This window comes from Podarcis bocagei (genome assembly GCF_964188305.1).
Source record: "Podarcis bocagei genome assembly, contig: HAP1_SCAFFOLD_83, whole genome shotgun sequence".
NCBI lineage: Eukaryota > Metazoa > Chordata > Lepidosauria > Squamata > Lacertidae > Podarcis > Podarcis bocagei.
This window is the reverse complement of record NW_027670323.1, coordinates 253,024-260,627: the sequence shown is the minus strand read 5'-3', so window position 1 is coordinate 260,627 and position 7,604 is coordinate 253,024. Positions and strand designations below refer to the sequence as shown.

General features: G+C 51.6%; 1 long non-coding RNA gene across 1 annotated transcript; it reads right to left on the bottom strand.

The window, feature by feature from the left end:
• Positions 1 to 783: 783 nt before the first annotated feature.
• LOC308579504 lies at positions 784 to 7,604 on the bottom strand. Its single transcript, XR_014004511.1, has 3 exons — positions 7,524 to 7,604; positions 4,317 to 4,459; positions 784 to 912 (listed from the first exon to the last, which is right to left on the bottom strand). It is a non-coding gene; the product is annotated as an uncharacterized lncRNA (long non-coding RNA).

Genomic DNA, 7,604 nt, shown 5'->3' with positions numbered 1-7,604 from the left:
TTCAGTTGGCGGCCAGCGACGAGGAGCGAACTGTATCCGGCATTCACTCCCGTGATGATGGAGCACCCAGCAACCACCCTTGAAAGCGGGGAGGGGGAAGGGGGGGCTTCGAGGGGGGGATGGATGTCAGGGGTTCAGGAGCAGAGACGCAGAGAAGGGTCCAGAGAGGGATCAGAGAGCAGCAGTTGGAGATCGGGACCCACGTGCCCAGCCGGGAGCAGCGGGGAGAAAGGGGACCAGATATCGGGTTCCGGAGGCTTTCAGAAGGAGGGAGGGCATGAGTCAGGAGTAGTCACGCCCACCTCGGGGAGCGACGAAACGATCAAGAGGAAGGTAGAGAGTTGGGCGCGCGCGCCAAGTTCAAATGTAGCGGAAGCTGGCGCAGTAAGCAGCCCAGAGAGTGAGCCAGGTCCCAAAGCCCGCCGCAAGGAGGCGGAAGGGTCAGGGGGGTCCGCGTCAGAAGAGAGTAGGAAAGAAGAGACCCCGGGGGGCAGAAGGACCCAGAGACGGAAGGAAAGGCGCAGGAAGGGCGCCCGAGATTTTGGGGGGGGCTGAGCCCCCCAAAAAAATTTTTTGAGGGGGCTCGAGCCCCCTCAAGCCCCATGGAGTCGGCGTCTATGGACTGGCTGGATGAGTAAGAGTGGGGGACCCTGGATTGTGGTGGTGGGACACTGGGGAGCAGCCTGGGGAGGCGCTTGAAGCAGGAGGGTTCAGAAGGAGGAGGCTCTTCCAGGACACTGCTGGAGGTGGAGAGTCTCCGTGTGAGCACAGTCACGGTCCCACACATTCACTCACCTCTCTGTCTGCTTCCTCTTCGAGAGCCAACCTCAGGAGTAAGTGCAGGTACTGGTGGACTGTCTCTGCGCTCCTGGAATCCCGCAGCTTGAGTCCATAATATCTATAGAGGGCATTCTAAGGGTTGGGGAAGGTTTGGGTGAGTCACAGGGAGGAGACACCCCACCAGCTACATCAACTGCTTTTGGAAAACCAAAGAATTTCAATTTTAGCGTCTGAAAATGTCGGGTAATACTAAATAATAATAATAGATTGCAAGTACTAGGCAATTGTTTTAATGATTTGTATGCAATTTTACACATCTTCTGAATTCCCAAGTCATGTTACAACTCTTTAAAGGTAAAGGTAAAGGGACCCCTGACAATTAAGTCCAGTCGCAAATGACTCTGGGCTTAAAGCTCATCTCGCTTTAAGGCCGAGGGAGCCGGCATTTGTCCGCTTCTGCAGACAGTTTTTCCAGGTCATGTGGCCAGCATGACTAAGTCGCTTCTGGCGAAACCAGAGCAGCACACGGAAATGCCGTTTACCTTCCAGCCGGAGCAGTACGTCAACAGGCTCATCTCAGCTATCTGCCAATCTCCCATTCCCACCACCCTTCTGAGTAATACCCCTCCCCACCTTCTCACTATATAGAAGGATCTGGCAACTTCTGTTTCAGTGTATCTGAAGAAGTGTGCATGCACACGAAAGCTTATACCAAGAACTAACTTAGTTGGTCTTTAAGGTGCTACAGGAAGGATTTTTTTTATTTTGACTATGGCAGACCAACACGGCTACCTATCTGTAACTATTATTATTATTATTATTATTAATTTACTTGCACTATGTGCTTTTGAACTGCTAGGTGGGCAGGAGCTGGGACCGAACAACGGGAGCTCACCCCATCGCAGGGATTCGAACCGCCAACCTTCCGATCGGCAAGCCCAAGCAGCACAGTGGTTTAACCCACAGCGCCACCTGCGTCCCTATTACAACTCTTTAGTATTCCTCATTTGGGGAATTTGAAAGTTGACAAGTTCAGCATGTCCTAATTGCTCTTCCTCCACTGTTGGAGACAGGAATGCTTCTGAATAAAGAAAAAAACATGCAACATTTCCTGGGGTCCAAGTCACCCCACCAAATCAAGTTCATGGATTGGTTCTTCTTCCGGTCTACAGATCCTGCACTGACCGTCTTCTCTGCTTCCCCAAGTTTGCCTGGTCCTCTTTTCAAGCCCCCCCAGACTGGCGGTTTCCACTCCTTCTCACCAGCGGAAAGTCGTCTCCTGCATGTGCAAATAGGACCTTCCTCCAAGCTGGGCTCCCAATAGTTCAGGCCTAGGCAAAGACGGCCCTCCAGCTGTTTGGGGACTCCAATGCCCATCACCCCTGACCTGCTGGTCCTGTGAGCTAGGGATGATGGGAGCTGTAGTCCCAAAGCAGCTGGAGGGCCAAGTTTGCCTTTGTCTGTGATAGTTAATGGCAGTTCCCCTCAACTTGAACCCTTCTACATGCTCCCACCAGCCCCAGGCAGCATAGGGTCCAGAACATTTAGAGGGCACCAGGTTGGGAAACCCTGGTTCACGCTGCGCAACATCAGACCAGGGTGGATAAAAATCAATGACCCATTATTATTTTTAATGGATTTCTTTGATTTAAATCACATTTTTTTTAAAAAAAATTAAATTGGATTTCTAAAATAAAATGCTTTTGGAGGAAAAATCTTTCGGAATATATTTTTCTATTTAAGTTGCATTATAGTCCAGAGGCTATTCACTGGGAAGTAAGGATTTATTTTAAGTTTTTCATATATGCTAAAATTCAGTCTAAGAATTTTTTTTAAAAAAATGTTTAACTACATCATGGATATATAAGCTATAATGTTATTGTTTTAGTTAAATAAATTGTTTAAATTCTTATTAAGGAAATGATTCTTTTTCTCCTTCCAATAAGGTACAGCAGAAAAGTTGTCCAAATATACAATGGTACCTCAGGTTAAGAACTTAACTCGTTCCGGAGGTCTGTTCTTAACCTGAAACTGTTCTTAACCTGAAGCACCACTGTTAGAGGTATCGGTTGGTTGCTTGAGAGCAATCAGGCAATATGGCTCAAGAGTCTGTTTTCAAGCTTTCTTCTTAGTGATCAAAACTTTTAGAATGCAGAGCGCCTCTATTCCGTGTCTTGCTCATTCACGGGCAGAATCTGAGAGTGGGCGGCCCTTCAACCTTCCCCAGCAGAGTAATTTCTTGGCGCCCAGTCTGCGCCTCCCCTCTCTGCGCGGAAGCCTACTGCGCAAGGAAGGCTTGGGTAATGGGGGACCCCCCACCTCCCCGCTTTGCTCAGGCAAGGTGTCCAGGCACCGCCTTGCCTCCTCCGACCCCTGCATCTCCTCTCCTTCCTCCGCTGAGGAACTGCTGCTTCCCACAATCTTTGGGGGCTCTCTGTAATCCACCCGGCTTTTCCCCTCTCGCCCCTGAGCCGATGGCAGTTCTTAACCCGAGGTACTATTTCTGGGTTAGCGGAGTCGGTAACCTGAAGCGTATGTGTCAGGGGTTCAGGAGCAGAGACGCAGAGAAGGGAGGAGACAGAGAGCGAGGGGGAGGAATACGAAGGAAAGATGAGTGGGGATGACGACCCGAGATCACCGAGCCTGTCCAGTGAGTCCGAGGATTCCCAGAAGGGAGCGCCAGCGGTCAGAGCAAGGGGGGAAAGCAGGGGGACACCCCAGGAAGAAGGGTCCAGAGAGGGATCAGAGAGCAGCAGTTGGAGATCGGGACCCACGTACCCAGCCGGGAGCAGCGGGGAGAAAGGGGACCAGATATCGGGTTCCGGAGGCTTTCAGAAGGAGGGAGGGCATGAGTCAGGAGTAGTCACGCCCACCTCGGGGAGCGACGAAACGATCAAGAGGAAGGTAGAGAGTTGGGCGCGCGCGCCAAGTTCAAATGTAGCGGAAGCTGGCGCAGTAAGCAGCCCAGAGAGTGAGCCAGGTCCCAAAGCCCGCCGCAAGGAGGCGGAAGGGTCAGGGGGGTCCGCGTCAGAAGAGAGTAGGAAAGAAGAGACCCCGGGGGGCAGAAGGACCCAGAGACGGAAGGAAAGGCGCAGGAGGTGGAGCAAGGCTAGGGTATTAAGCTGGTGTGCTAGAGGCGGAGACTCAGACGGGTCTTCGCCGGTCTGACCTAGAAGAAGTAGGGCTGCACATTGCAGTTTGGAAATGGAACCTGTAATCCAATAAAGACTCTTTTAACCTGAACGCTGGCTAACGTGGTCCTATGTGAGCTGGGACTGAGTGGCAGCCCTGACAGTATGTAACCTGAAGCGTCTGTACACAGTTAACTTATTATACCCCACAATAATTTCATAATTATCTGTCTATGCATTTCTAACAGTATAACCAAATCAGTAGTAAAAACTACTCTGGAAATTTATTATTCCCAAAATGAAACCTTCATCTGGTTGTAAATATTAAGATTATACAAGCAAGAATGTAAAAATATGTTTTAAATTGATTTGATTTCAATCAAATCCACCCTGCATCACACACACCTGGGGAGATGTCTGGAGGTGTTGGAGGATGGTGTCCAAAATCTCCCTTTCATCCATCCTCTCCAAAGCTTCTGGGATTGTTCTTCCTCCCCCCAGCATTTTCTTACCCATCCACAGGAACTCGAAGTTTTCATCAGAGAGTTCTTCAGAAAGAAAGAGAGAGAGGGGTGAGTAAATGAGGCGGATGAGAGGGAAAGGTACCGTATTTTTCCATGTATAACACGCCCCCATATATAAGACGCTCCATATTTTTGGGCACTCAAAATTTAGAAATGGGGGCAGATTGCCAAGACTTGTTAAGCTTTTTTGGGGAGGGGTTGCCCAGAGTGGTTGAGTTTTATTTGGGGGGAGGGAGCCATTAATCAAATTGCACAGTTGCAGGCATCAACCACCAAGTCACCTATCGTCTGCCAGTCGACAACAGCCCTTTCCACAGCAAAGAAATCATGGCTGGGAATCTCCTCCTGGCAGCTACAACCAAGCGCCCGTCCCCCCTCAGCACTCCCCCTGTAGAAGAGGAGCCCCAATTTGACACTTGATTTGGGGGGGTGAAAAACCTCGTCTTATACACGAGAAAAGACGGCAAGTTCTTTCTCAGGGGGCTTCTCGCCTGTTGCAATGAGCGGGTGCATGCCATATCTGAACAGGGATCATAGAACTGTAGCGTCTGAAGGGACCTGCGGGGTCACCTAGTCCAACCCCCAGCAATGCAGAACAGGGGCAGCCACCCGGAAGTCCCTGCTCCATGTTACACGCCTCATAACAAGGAGGGGTGGGGTGGGGGGGACTTGCACCCAGACATCAAGGAAACCAAGAGAGACCCCAGCCTTGTATCATAATAATAATAATTTATTATTTATACCCCGCCCATCTGGCTGAGTTTCCCCAGCCACTCTGGGCGGCTCCCAATCAAGTATTAAAAACAATACAGCGTTAAATGTTAAAAATTTCCCTAAACAGGGCTGCCTTCAGATGTCTTTTAAAGATAGGATAGCTACTTATTTCCTGCACATCTGAAGGGAGGGTATTCCACAGGGTGGGCGCCACTACCGAGAAGGCCCTCTGTCTGGTTCCCTGTAACCATACTTCTCGCAATGAGGGAACCGCCAGAAGGCCCTCGGAGCTGGATCTCAGTGTCCAGGCTGAATGATGGGGGTGGAGACGCTCCTTCAGGTATACAGGACCGAGGCTGTTTGGGGCTTTAACACTTTGAATCATGCTCGGAAACGTACTGGGAGCCAATGCAGATCTCTCAGAACCAGTGTTATGTGATCCCGGTGGCCGCTCCCAGTCACCAGCCTAGCTGCCACATTCTGGATTAATTGCAGTTTCTGGGTCACCGTCAAACGTAGCCCCACGTAGAGCACGTTGCAGTAGTCCAAGCGGGAGATGACTAGAGCATGCACCACTCTAGTGAGACAGTCCGCAGGCAGGTAGGGTCTCAGCCTGCGTACCAGGTGGAGCTGGTAGACAGCTGCCCTGGATACAGAATTAACCTGCGCCTCCATGGACAGCTGTGAGTCCAAAGTGACTCCCAGGCTGTGCACCTGGACCTTCAGGGGCACAGCTACCCCATTCAGGACCAGGGAACCCCCTACACCCACCCGCACCCTGTCCCCCAAAAACAGGACTTGTCAGGATTCAACATCAATGTTAGCCACCATCCATCCTCCAACCACCTCCAGGCACTCACACAGGACCTTCACCGCCTTTACTGGTTCTGATTTAAAGGAGAGGTAGAGCTGGGTGTCATCTGCATACTGATGAACACCCAGCCCAAACCCCCTGATGATCTCTCCCAGCGGCTTCATATAGATATTAAAAAGCATGGGGGAGAGGACAGAACCCTGAGGCACCCCACAAGTGAGAGCCCAGGGGTCTGAACACTCATCCCCCAACACCACTTTCTGGACACGGCCCAGGAGGAAGGAGCGGAACCACTGTATAACAGTGCCGCCAGCTCCCAGCCCCTCTAGACGGTCCAGAAGGATGTTATGGTCGATGGTGTCAAAGGCCGCTGAGAGATCCAGCAGAACCAGGAAACAACTCTCACCTTTGTCCCTAGCTCGCCGGAGATCATCCACCAGTGCGACCAAGGCAGTTTCAGTCCCATGATGAGGCCTGAATCCCGACTGGAAGGGATCCAAATGGTCTGCATCCTCCAGGCGTGCTTGGAGTTGTTCGGCAACCACCTGCTCAATCACCTTGCCCAAGAATGGCAGATTTGAGACTGGGCGATAGTTGGCCAAACTGGCTGGGTCTAAAGATATTTTTTTTAAGAAGCGGTTTAATGACCGCCTCTTTCAGCGGATCTGGGAAGGCTCCCTCACAGAGAGAAGCATTCACCACCCCGCAGAGCCCATCGCCCAGCCCTTCCCGGCTCGCTTTTATCAGCCAGGATGGGCAAGGATCAAGGAGACAGGTGGTCGGTTTCACTTGTCCAAGCAGCCTGTCCACATCCTTGGAGGTAACAGATTGGAATTGATCCCATGTAACAGGACTAGACAGAACTCTAACACTCTCCCACCCTGGCCCTGCTCCCACCGTGGAGTCTACCTCCTTATGAATCTGAGCGACTTTATCAGCAAAAAACTTTGCAAAAGCATTGCAGGAGATCTTGGGGTCCCTACCAGGCCCCGGTGGTGCAGGTGGTTCCGATAGATTGCGAACCACCTGAAAAAGTCTCCTGCTGCTGTTTTCTGTAGATGCCGTCGCCATTGCCACTTGGTAGGCTTGACGTTGAGCTCTAGCCCGTGTCCAGTCTGATTCAGAGTGAGTTTTCCGCCATCAGTGCTCTAGCTGTCTCAACGATTGTTTCATCGCCCTCAGCTCTGGGGAAAACCACGGGGCTGTCCGGGCTCCATGCAATCGGAGAGGGCACTTCGGAGCCAGACAGTCGATAGCCCAGGTTAACTCCGCATTCCAAGGGGCCACCAGGGAATCAGCCGAGAGGCCATCAACTTGGGATAAAACATCCCCTACCACTCTCTGGAAACCAGTTGGATCCATTAAGTAGCGGGGTCGGACCATCCGAATCGGTCCCACCTCCCTGCAGAGGGGAAGGGTCGCGGAGTAGTCCAGTTGCGCCAGGAAGTGATCTGACCATGGCACTTCTTTTGTTAGTGTCAGATCACCAACATCCGTCGAGGTAAACACCAAGTCTAAGGCCAAGGGGAACCCAAAAGGGATCTGGTTCTGCCTACTCACCTGGGAACGCTGGCCCAGAGTCCGCAAGGCTCTTCTTTTTTGAGGGCCGCTGCTGGCTTGTGTCTTGCTTGCTGGGCAGGG